Genomic DNA, 12,924 nt, shown 5'->3' with positions numbered 1-12,924 from the left:
AAAAAAAAAAAAAAAAAAAAAAAAAAAAAAAAAAAAATCAATACCGAGTTTGCACATTTCCGCTCACGGCATCCTTTCCATCTAGTGTTCTCGCTCAGCGCTCTGCAGCCAACCTTTTTGGCTCTGAACCGTTATTCGCTGCGCACTGAGCCCTTCTCTCTCACAACACTCATCTTGTGTCCCGGGTCCCTGTGGACGCAAAGGCTAGCGACGGTTCTTTTCCGTGCGTCCTCAGCATCGCACACCTCCGCGCGGAACACGGCCACACCCCGCAAGGGAAATGCACGTGGCGTTCGGCGTCCCTCCCACAAGCAAAACGGCAGACGCGCCGCGGCCCTCACTCCAAGCCCGCCTCCATCAGCCTCAGTCAGACGCCCTCCGGTTCCCAGCTCCCGGGTCAGACGGAAGACGCTTCAAACGCCGCGCGGAAAGCGCGCGCTGCGCGCGAGGCGCATGCGCGGGGCGGGACGGGGCGGGCTCAGCGCCGAGGGGCGCGTCCTCACGGCGCGCCGGAGCCCGGTGGACGGCGTGGAACGGGAGCCCGGCCCGCGTCCTCCGGCCCAGCCCCGGCCCAGCCTACCTAGGCGAGTGTCCCGCGCGTCTCGGTCGCCGGAGCCTCTGCGAAAGCGCGGCGTCCGACCGGAAGTAGCTGCTCCGACCCGGCGCGCAGGGTAGGAAGGAGAGTCCTTTCACTCACAGCCTCCGAGCCTCCCTGCAGAGCCCTCGGGAGCTCAAAGAAGAGAGCGATGTCATCCGGGCCAGGAAGGCCCCGCCGCTCGCTACTGCCCACCTCTCGCCGCGTCCCCTCCTTCTCCTGGCGGCCGAACCCACGGAGGGGACGGCCAGAACCTCCGGAAGGCTGGCCGGAGGGCGGCCGGCCCCGCCTGGCCCGGGAGGCAGCCGGCGTCTGGTGACGTCACGCGGGAGTTCCCGCGGCGCCACGCCCCTTTTCTCCGCGGCCGCGGGTTGGTGGGTGGGGAGTGCTTCCCAGAGGAGCTTCTCGAGGGGCCCCCCGAAGAGCCTGGCGCACTCTGGCATCGTTCGTGGCGTTCCCTGGAAAATAGTCCACCTGTTGGGAACTCGACCGCGAGCCCTTGGGTTGGGCGAAAGTTAGCCTGGACTGTTCGGTGACTGCCGCAGGTTTCCCGGCAGGCCTGAGCTGTACCACACCCAGAGATGAGAGGAAGGATGTGGGGAATGGATAGGCTCATCCTTGGTTTCAGCTTTATAGCAATGGGCACCTTAGAAGCCTGGGTGGGAACGCCACAACTCAGAAGAATGCTGCTAAAGTTAAATGATGAGTTTCTGGCAAGTTCGGAGTAAAAAATTTGAAGTGTCTAGAATTATTTGTTAATCCCAGGTGGGTTTCAGATTCACTGGGCATGGTCTTGAACTCCCGATTCTCCCGTTTCCATCTTCTGAGTGCTGGTATTATACCATAAATAATCGTAGACATGTGGCAGCCACCACACCAGGTCAGTTTATTTTTTGGCAGTGCTGGAGATCTAACCCAGGACTTTGTGTATGCTAGGTAAGCACTCTATCAACGGAGCCACATTCCTAGCCCTTCTGCAATTTTTTTAGAATCAGAATTTTCTGCGGCTTATTTTAAGGTTCAAAGTCAGTAGGAAAAAGGACCAGTTCGAATATAAACAACAGGTTCTATAAAGGAAGCAAATAGACTCACAGTCTCGTGTTAAACCAGTTCACTAATTTTCTGTGATACTTCTGTGCCCTATAATACCTGGGGACAGATCTTATAAGTTGAGTAGTGCTGGACAGTGTGACTCAAGCCTATAATCCCAGCTCTGAGAAGGCAAAAGCCAAGTAAGACTGGCCAATTTGAGGCAGTTTTCTACTCCTCTCAGATCTTAAGAGATAAATACTTTACTTACTCTTTGGGATGACACATTCCATGGGATTTATCTTACCATTTTTGGAGGCTATAAGAAGCTACCAAGTATTTGTTACTGTTGCAGTAATTTCCCAGCTTTTTTTTTTTTTTTTAAGATTTTAGTACTATTTTCTGTGTATGGGTGTTTGCCTACATATGTATGCGTACCGCATGCATGCCTGGTACCTACCGAGGCCAGAAGAGGGCATTTGGATACTCTGGAACTGGAGCAGTAGATGGTTGTGAGCCACATGTGTACACTGGGAACTGAACCTGGTCCTCTGCAAAAGTAGCCAGTGTTCTTAATTACTGAGTCATCTCTGTAGCCCCTTCTCCATTTTATAAGACTTAATGAAAACTGGGTTATAGTTTTCCTCCAGCAAACACTCTCACAAAGTTATCTACTAAAAATTGCATAATAGGACTTGTATAGTTTCTAGTAGAAATAGCAAGTTTGGATATAGATGGGTAGAGCCTATGAGCAGTTTGTCATTGAATTCAATACTTAAGAAGAGAATAGTTTTCTAAAGAAAAGGGCCTGGAGAGATGGCGGTTCAGTTGTTAAGAGAACATTTAATGCTCTTAGGGAGGACCCAGGTTCTTTTCTCAGCACCCACATTAGGCAATTCACAACTGGCTGTAGTATTAGTTTCAGGATTCAGAATTCTGAATGCACCTACATGTACATAAATTCACAGGACACATACACGTAAATATAAAATAAACCTTTTTTTTTTTTTTCCTAGACAGGGTTTCTCCGTGTTGCCCTGGCTGTCCTGGAACTCAGTCTGTAGACCAGGCTGGCCTCAAACTCAGAAATCCGCCTGCCTCTGCCTCCCAAGTGCTGGGATTAAAGGTGTGTGCCACCACTGCCCAGCAAAATAAACCTTTTTAAAAAGCTATTTTTGAAGCTATGATTATTGTGGTACACACCTATGACCCCAGACCTTGGATGTCCAGGAACCTGGCCTAGGATATTGGATGCAAGTCTAACACCGGCTAGACTACATAGCCAGACCCTACTTTAACCAAAACAAAAACAAAACATACATATCTCTGTATGTAACCCATTTATATGAATCAGAATCCTTGAAAACGTCTCACTTAAATATCTTATCAAACCTGTAGCCAAATCCTGTCAGTCATACCTATGAGCTCATCTCCTAAATCCATGCCTTTACCTTCATCATTGACCCCATAATCTACCATGAACTCTTATTTTTGTTTGTTGTTGAGATAGGTCACATGCAGCCTAGGCTAGCCTCAAGCTTACTGTGTAGCTGAGGTTGGCCTTGAGCTTCTTACATTCCTACCTGTCAGGTCCAAATGAAACACCAACAAACTGGAAAAGGCAGTCCAAATATCCAGAAATGAGCTCAACCTGGATATCGGAGGACTTCTGGCAGTGAGATAAAACCAGCATTCCTTGGGAACTTGTGAAGCTAGTTCCACTCTACCACAAGGAGTCATTTCCCTTGCCTCTGGCAGAGGGAACATATGGCTACCCCAGGTGCCTGTTACATATCAAAGCTCATGCTAGACCCCAGGTTCCTTCAGTGTCTTAAGTAACCCTAGTATACATTTCAAAGCCCATGTTTGCATCTCTCTCTCCTCCTGCCCCCTCTGCTCCTGCTTCTCTCACTGTGCATTCTCTATTCTCTAGTCCCTCCTGTTCTCCCCTTTGTCCCAAATAGCTCTGCCATGTCCAGTCTGCTGACTGTGTTCAGTCCACCTTTTCTCTGCTCTGGACTCTTAAGATGCCTGTAGCTGTTTTCTCTCATATTTCCAATAAAAAGCTTCCCCTTGGCCATACCTTGGAGCAGTTATGTCCTCAGTTTGTACACTGCCTACAACGCAGTGGGAGTACAGGCATGCACTATCAATCTCTTACCTAAACTACTACTTGTTTATTCTCTATTCCATACACACAGTCACCTATTTAGACCTTCCTAGTCTCTGACACTAAAAGCCAGTTAAGATAGTGTTCAAATATGTACATGCTTAATAAAAGCTAGCTATTAGTATTCCTGAGTCAAATATTGTGACACAAAAGTAATTTTAAATAATTGAATAATAGAAGTAAAGGCTTAATCTTCAAAAACAAAAATAAATACTTTAAAATTAAATGTTAAACAGTGTGGTGGCACACACCTTTAATCCCAGCACTCAAGAGGCAGAGACAGGCAGATCACTGGGTTCCAGGCCAACAGAGTATACATGGTTAAATTTAAAAACACAGGTACATTGAAACTCCCTTTTAAGATATGCTCGCTTTCAGAGCACTTTTGCATAGCAGCTGTGAATTTAAATCTGATAATGTCACTTTGCTGCTTAAGTCCCTTCAGGGCTTCCTGTCACTGTGTCTTGGCCTTTTTGCATTTTCTGTTCTCAGCTGCACTAGCCTTCTGTTGTAGGTGTTCCCAAACCTTCTGTCCTTTGGTTCTGGATTTCTCACCAATCTTTGCCAGTCTTCTTTTTATTTTATCACAGTAGATACTTAGTTCATTTTCTAGCATCATGTTCCTCCTATCTTGCACTTTTTTATATATACAGCTTTAATTATTTAGTTTTTCTCTCCTTTAGGCATGTAAGGTTATTCAGGTCAATAACCATGACTTGTATGTATATATACATATATATATATATATATATATGTATACTTTTTATATATATATGAGTGCTTGCGCCAATGTTATGTGCACTGAGTGAGTACCAGGTGTCCTTGGAGGTCAGAAGAGGCCATCAGATCCTCCAGAACTGGAGTTCCAGGTAGTTGCTAGCCTCTTGATGTATGTGCTGAGAACCAGACCTAAGTCCTCTGTAAGAGCAGTAAATATTCTTTATTCTTTATGCTAACCCATCTGTCTAGCTCCTTTTTTCTTTTTTAAACTTTTTTTGTTGTTTGGTTTAGTTTGGGGTTTTGGGTATTTTGTTTTTGTTTTTGGATTTTGTTTGTTTGTTTGCTCATTCATTTATTTATTTTTTTGGTTTTTCTAGACAGAGTTTCTCTGTGTAGCCCTGGCTGTCCTGGAACTCACTCTGTAGACCAGGCTGACCTTGAACTCAGAAATCTGCCTGCCTCTGCCTCCCAAGTGCTTGAATTAAAGGTGTGCACCACCACCGCCCAGCCTGTTTGTTTATTTTTTATCTTTCGTTTTTGGTGTCTTGGTACTTACTCTGTAGGCCAGACTGGCTTGAGCTCAGAGATATCCACCTGCCTCTGTCTCTCAAGTGTTGGGATTAAAGATGTGCCCCATTACACTGCCTTCCTTGTTCACTTTTAATCTCCCCAAACTAACCTAAGTAGGATGCTGGTTGATGAATGAATTGGACATCCTTTGATTGACTCCCATTTTTCTTGTATATGGAAACTTTTGGATACATTGAAAAATGTTAGGCCAGGTGTGCTGGCACATGTTTCAAGTCCTAGAGTTCAGGGAGTGAGGAGTTCAAGACCAGCTTTAGCTACACCTTAATTGTAGGCCTTCCTATATGAAACCTTAAAACAAACAAAAACAACAAAACAAAACAAAACTTAGATTATCTTTCCTTAGGTTTTTCTTTTCTTTTTTTGTTTCCATTTGTTTTTTGAAGCAGGGTTTACTATGTAGTCCAGGCTCACTCTGTTGGACAGACTGATTTGTAATTCATTGTCTAGTGGAAGAGGACCATGAACTCTTGGTCATCTGGCCTTCTACCTTTCAAGTACTAGGATTACTAGGGTATACTACCACATATATACAAGGGTATACCACCATTTTTATGAGATTTTATAATGTTCATTGTAATTGTGGAAATGGAGAACATAATCCTAGATATTTGTCTCAAGAAAGAATTTGAACAACTGTCAATGGGAATAAGTTGTGAAGTTCCAAATATTTCCTGAGAAAGCATACTTAACAAAGCAGTTACTTTGAACTCTATAATACTGCTCCCCCTATAACTTACGGTTTAGAAATGTTGTACATGTATGTATTTTTCCCCTTACTCTGGTGTGAAAATGATATGTGCTCAGTAGAAACCAAACTTGAGAATTTTGACTTTTGATCTTTTCCTCAGCTAGTGATAACTCAATAGGATTGTGTTGTAATTCTGGGCATCTCCATCTAGCTGCTGCCCCCAGACAGTTGCTTGGTCTTAGAGGAGACAGAGCCACACAAGGTACCGAGTTGACCAACCTCAGATGTCAACTTTTTCTTGTTGTTGATTTTGATTTTGGTGAGTGAGTGTGTGTGTGTGTGTGTGTGTGTGTGTGTGTGTGCACGCGTGCGCATGTATGCAGGCATACGATTAGCCTTATTCATGCTCTGAAAGTGACTTAAAATATTTTTAATTCATCTTGGGTTTATGGGAACATGGCCCTATTTTAAGATAAGGAGCATCTGTAATTGTATTTTGTACTGTGATGGCAGAATAAGGCTAGTTCTGTCAAAAGTTAGGGTCTCTAACACCCATACGTAGAGCTGTCTCAGGACTGTGAATGCATTGTCTCACAGTACTTCAGCGACTTAGTTGCTACATTCAGATGCTCAGTTTAAAAGCTCTGTGATAAAATAGTTAAAATGGTAAATTCTGTGCTGTGTGTATTTAATCAGTTTAAACTTATTGTGTTTTATCCTGCAATACAACTACAGGATTTTTAGAACTTAGGGACTCATGTAGCTTTAAAATCATGTAGTTCTCACCATTTTAAAAATAAAATTCTTGATTCTACAGTGTATGCTTATTTCCCACAGCTAGATAACAGAGTAATGTGAAGGAAAATCACATGTCAGATTAGAGTAATGACAGTAAAATTACAGGGTTTTAAACCTCATGGGAGGCATTGGTTAATCTTTCAAATCGCCTTTGTTTGGCTCCTTCTATTTCCTTTGCTGTCTTCTAAACCGTCAAATATTATTCAGGCTTTTTCTGTTCAGTATTTTCATTTTCATCTAAAAGTTTGTCCAGATTAAGTAAGACAATTTTTCTTTTCCCTTCCCTCCCTCCCTCCCCCTCTCTTACCTTTCTCTCCACTTCCCTCCCTCCCTCCCTCTCTCTCTCTCTCTTCCTTCCTTTCCTTCTTTCTTTCTTTAAGGGTGCAGCACCTTACACTATACCACAGACTGTTCTGGAACTCACTAAAGTCCAGGCTGGCCTCTTGCCTTTTCTCCCAGTGCAGGGATGACCAGCGTGAGCTCCAGCAGGTCTGTTCCTCACCACCTTCTTTGCGTCCACTTTAGTCTAGGTTACCAGTAGTCCCGTCTCCACTAGTGTTTGGTATCGAATATCCTATAGTCCCTCCTTCCAGGGAGGGACAGCTGTTTAAAATCATCAGATTACATTTCCTACCAACTTAGATCTGAAAAGTTCCAAACACATTCTCACATGGTCAGGACAGGTCACCTACACACAGGTCTAAAGTCTACCGATAGTATCTCCTAAGTAGGATTTGCTTGGTGCTGTCTTTCATTCCTGCTTTTCTTTTTTCTTTTTTTTGGGGGGTGGGGTGGACCACTTTAGACCATTTCTTACCTCTGCTGTCTTGTCCACTGTAATGGGGTCTGTATACTTGCCTAAGATCTAACACCAGTCCTTCTGACTTTACCATTGCTTTAAAACCCTGCATTGACTGCTCCGCTTCCTAGAGGTGAGAATGAGGTCCTCTCCACAGGGTCACAGAGGCTTTTGTCCTCTCCACTCCACCTTCCACCATCACCTCCTTTATGGGCAGGACGGAACTCTTCTTCCTTTTGATTTGGCTTATCCAGTCATTTTCTCCCATTTCTTTTTTTGTTTTGTTTTGTTTTTTGTTTTTCAAGACAGGGTTTTTCTGTGTAGCCCTGGCTGTCCTGGAACTCACTCTGTAGACCAGGCTGGCCTCAAACTTAGAAATCCACCTGCCTTTGCCTCCCAAGTGCCAGGATCAAAGGTGTGCTCCACCACTGCCTGGCATTTTCTCCCATTTCTACTTCTTCAATAAGACACACTTTAGGTATTGCTGTTTCCATTCAACTTACTTGACACCTCTCTTCACCCTGTCTTCCATAGAGGCCCTCCTCATTCATCCGTGTCTCAACACTGATTGTTATCAGTGCACTAATGCTACTATATTTTAATTACCTTCCTAAAGCTATTATCTTTTCCAGCTGTGTTGTGAGCTTCTAAATACCAGAGGATGCTTTCTTCAAGTTGTCTATTACCCTAGTTCTTACCAGAGAGTCTTAGCATTGTACTGTCTCAAAACACCACAGATATAAAATAAATTTTTCTAATAGCCACATTGAAAAAAAATAACAAAATGTACTTGGGTGTGGTGAGTCATGGTTATGATTTCAGCATTTAGTAGGTATAGGCAAATGGATCTCTGAGTTTGAAGCTAGCCTGTTCTACAGCAAGTTCCAGACTAACCAGAGCTGCATAGCCAGACCCTGTCTTGAAACAAAACAAAACATAAAAACAGACAAAAAGATAGGATTAGCAACATATTTTATTTAACCCAGTGTGCCTAAAATAATTACCTTAGCTTGTAATCAGTTAAAAAGAAATGAGAAGGTAAAGATATGATGGTTCATGGGTAAAAATAATTGTCCTGCAAGGTTGATGACCTAGTTTTGACCCCTAGAATCCACATAAAAATCTGGATGTGGTGGCATGCATCTGTAATCCAGAATTTAAGAGAATGAGAGGCAGAGACAAGCTCAAGAACTGGCTAGCCCGGTGAACACAGCAGTAAAACAAGACAGGAAGGCATGGGCCAACTCCTGAAAGTGAACTTTCCACTCCACACCAGTGCTTGTACTCACAAGTCTTACACACACACACACACACACACACACACACAATGTACACATATATATGTGCCATACATACCAAAATAACCACCTGAGGTTTTTGTATTCTTTTTCTTTATATAAGAACCAGCCTTCCTTCCTTTTTTCCTTTCTTTCTTCCTTTCTGTCTTTCTTTCTTTCTTTTTGAGACAGCATCTCATACTAACTCAGGCCAGCCTTAAACTCCTAAAAATCTCCTGCCTCCATCTCCCACATTCTGAGATTATAGGCCAGTGACACTACACCATGCTTTCAAACTAAGTCTTTGAAGACTAATGTGTCTCTTACCTAAATGGATCATCTCAACCCAGCCACATTTCTTGTGCTCAAAGCCATGTGTTTAGTTATTCCTGTTTTGGATATAGGCCTATTGTATATAATGAACACATTGGTGTTAAAGGAACAAATGAGATTTTCTAATTCATATAAAGAACCAAGATGAAGCTATAGTAGGTACCGTATCTGAATCTCATTGTCTCCTATTTGCATCTGAAATTCCCCATTCTTTTTCAGTCTTCTCCCCTTCATATTGTTCTCCTCTTCCATACTATAAAGTGAGAAACTCTATCTCCTAGCTCAGAAGTTAAGCCAGTGATTAAATCCATTATGGGAATTTACAAAAAAACATTACCTCCAACATAAACACATGATGCTAGAAAATTGGAGGGAACTGGCATACTTGTAGTCAGCATTAAGTGAAAATCAACCCAAAAGTTATTGGAGAGACAAAAGGCAATAGAAGTGTATTAACTAAAAATATTGGACCAAGTTAAATGAGCACTTGATAATAATTTTAAAGAATTGTTTATATTTATTGGTAAGTGATATTTGTAGGTGGGCAATACATCTATTAATGATTCTGCTCCAAATGGAGTTCAGCCAGGCATAGTGGCACATACCTTTAATCTCTGTGAGTTTAAGGCCAGCCTGGTCTATATACTTAGTTCCAGGAAAAAAAAAAAAAACAGAGTTATGTAGTGAGACCCTGTCTGGATAAAAACAGTGAAAAAGAGAGGGGGGAGAGGAAGAGGGAGGGAGGAAATGAAAAAAAAAAAAGTGCCAAAGCTCCAGTTAGTTTTAGTGATTTTATAATTACTTCAAACTTCAAAAGATATATTTAGCATTCATGGGTCATGTCAGCATCAATGTTTGTATGTTGATAGTGCCTTAGATATTTATGTAATTCTGTTGACAGTGCCTTTGGTATTCATGTAAGTACTTACAGCAGGCATTAAAGATTATGAGGGTATGGTAGCTTATACTTGTAAGCCTGTAATCCTAGTACTTAGAAGGCTGAGGCATGATTGCTGCAAGTTGGAGATTAGCCTAGCCATGTAGAAAGCTCCAGCTAGCCTCAGCTACATAATAAATCCTTTCTCAAAAAAAGAAAAAAAAGGTACCCCATAGCTAAGTAATGTAGCTCATTGATAGTGTTTACTTAGCATGCACAACGTCCTGGGTTTGATCCCTCATACCAGCACCATGAATACATAAACACAAAATATTACATTACTGAGAAAGAGTAGCCTCATTTAGTCTGGCCAATTTCCAACCTAGATCAGCAAGTTTTACTATTCATTTATAGACTTAGACTCCCTATGTAACCCAGGCTATCCTTTCAGCCTGGATTACAAATGTGTACCATCATACCTGGCTAGAAACTTTGTTAAGTTTGCTTAAATGTGTAGCTATAGCTATACTGGAGTACATTTCCTTCTTAATTTTCCTTTAGAAACTATTAGAATGGTTTAAGACAGGGTTGTACTCTGTCCTGTTAAGACAGTCTTCTGACTTCGGCCTTCCAAGCACTAGGACCATGAGCATGAGCTACTGTGCCGACTGCATTTGGTTTTACTTTTATATAATTTAACTTGTTTGATTTTGGTGTGTATGTATTATTGTTGTATCTGTGATATATGTACTTGGCTAGTGTGGATATGTGCATGTGCATATACAGGCATGCATGCATATGTGTACATATGTGTATGGAGGCCAGGTCAATATCAGGTGTTGTTGAGACAGGATCTCACTATGTAGGTTTTGCTGGCCTGGCATTTGCTGTGTAGATCATACTGGTTTTGGACTTATAGAGCTCTACCTGCCTCTGTCTTAAATGTGCTGGAATTGGAGGGTGTCATCAAGCCTGGCTTCTATCTATTTTCTGTCTTTTCTTCCTTCCTTTCTTCCTTCCTTTCTTTCTTTCTTTCTTTCTTTCTTTCTTTCTTTCTTTCTTTCTTTCTTTCTTTCTTTCTTTCTTTTTTTCTTCCTTCCTTCCTTCCTCCCTTCCTCCCTTCCTTCCTCCCTTTGTTTGTTTGTTTCTTTCTTTCTTTCTTTCTTTCTTTCTTTCTTTCTTTCTTTCTTTCTTTTTTCTTTCTTCCTTCCTTCCTCCCTTCCTTCCTTCCTCCCTTCCTTCCTTCTTTTCTTTCTTCCTTTCTTTTTTTCTTTAGATTTATTTATTTATTTTATGTATATGAATATACTGTAGCTGCCTCCAGACACACCAGAAAAGGCATTGGATCCCTTGTGAGCCACCATGTTGTTGCTGGGAATTGAACTCAGAACCTCTGGGAGAATAGTCAGTGCTCTTAACCACTGAGCCATCTCTCTAGTCCCTCCATCTTATCTCTCGGGACATGGTCTCCCAGTGGCCCTGGAACTTACTGATTGAGATAGGCTGGCTGAGTGGTAAATCCCAGGTACACTTGTCTCCACCCACTGGGGTTTTGGAATGCTGGGGATTTGAACTTAGATCCTCATGCTTAGATAAAAAGTACATTATGGACCAAGCCATCTCTTCAGCCATTTTTCATTGTGTGGTTTTTGCATTTATTTATTTACTTTACTGGATCTAGGGACACAGGAGATATGTAGGAATGAGAACTAACTTGCAGGAGTCAGTTCTCTCCTTCTGCCATGTGGGTCTTCTGGGGGTTGGACTCAGGTGAGCACTGTTGGCACCAGTCTCCTCATTTGTTTTTAAAGATCACTCACTGAGCTTCATTTCATGTTGGTAATCGGCAAGTTTTACTGGAATATGATTTTTCTCAGTTCAGAAACTGAGATACAGATATGCTTGATAAAGAATGTTCTTACACAGTTTATTTCTAGATGTAGATGTGGTAATGGTTTAAGAATGTTATTAAGCTATTATTTTCAAAATGATGTGTCATAGACGGACAGATAGTTCTTCCTGGACATCTACTTATAATGTAGTTGTCATTTAGGCAATATTTCATCTCTGTGACTACATGTTAGGTTTATCAAGTCCAGGAATTATAAGTAGTACTCCTTTAGGTCTCATTTCTAACACTGGTACTTAGGAGAACCTCGGATTTAACTGCCAAAGAGATGCCAGAAAAACAAACGCAGCCACCTAGGAAACTGAAGAGGTTTGTTTATTTTGGGAACCTTGAAAAACAAGTCTTTATACTTTTATCTACTTCATATACTTTATTGTTGTGTGTGTGTGTGTGTGTGTGCGCGCGCGTGTGACAACCATGTCAGAAAATGAGAATAATACTTATCTACAGTTACAGAAACAGAAGGTATTTCAAAGGGCACTTAGAGTATGTTTGTTAAAGCTTCCTCAACAGGCTTATAAGAACTCTGCTCTAGTTTGCTTCTTTTTCTGTGATAAAACTGACCAAATGCATCTCGGGGAGGAAGGGATCTTTTTGAGCACAGTCCATCATTCGAGGAAGGCAAGGGGGGGACTCAAGCAGGAGCAGAGGCAGGAGCCATTGAAGAAGCTGCTACTGGCTTGCTTCCTCTAGCTTGCTCAGCCACATTCTTTATAGAACCGAGGTTCCAGCAGTGGAACTGCACATATTGGGCAGGGTACATCAATTAGCAATCAAGAAAACGCCCTATTGGCGTGCCCACAGGCGAGTTAATGACTTTGAGTTTTAGCTAGTACTTTTTAGTTTTTCTTAGTTATAATAAAAAGTACAAAATTTTGGAGCAAAATCCTGCTTTAACATAGCACACCCTCAGTGACTTTCTCTGTGGGCTATTTAGAACACTGCTGCTGTAATGGACAGGGTTCTGGTGGAAGGTTGTCATGTGCCTTGGCTTACAGTCATAGCCCTGGTTAATATCTGTTGTTCTAGCTTAATTATTAATGGTACTCCCTTTTGCTCAAAAATATATTTGGGTCTTAAATCACAGGTCAGAAGTTTTAAAGAATTTGAAATATAAAATAATTAAAAAGAAAAGAGA

The sequence above is a fragment of the Mastomys coucha genome, unplaced genomic scaffold, assembly GCF_008632895.1.
Source record: "Mastomys coucha isolate ucsf_1 unplaced genomic scaffold, UCSF_Mcou_1 pScaffold13, whole genome shotgun sequence".
Taxonomy (NCBI): Eukaryota; Metazoa; Chordata; class Mammalia; order Rodentia; family Muridae; genus Mastomys; species Mastomys coucha.
Note: the sequence above shows the minus strand (reverse complement) of the source record.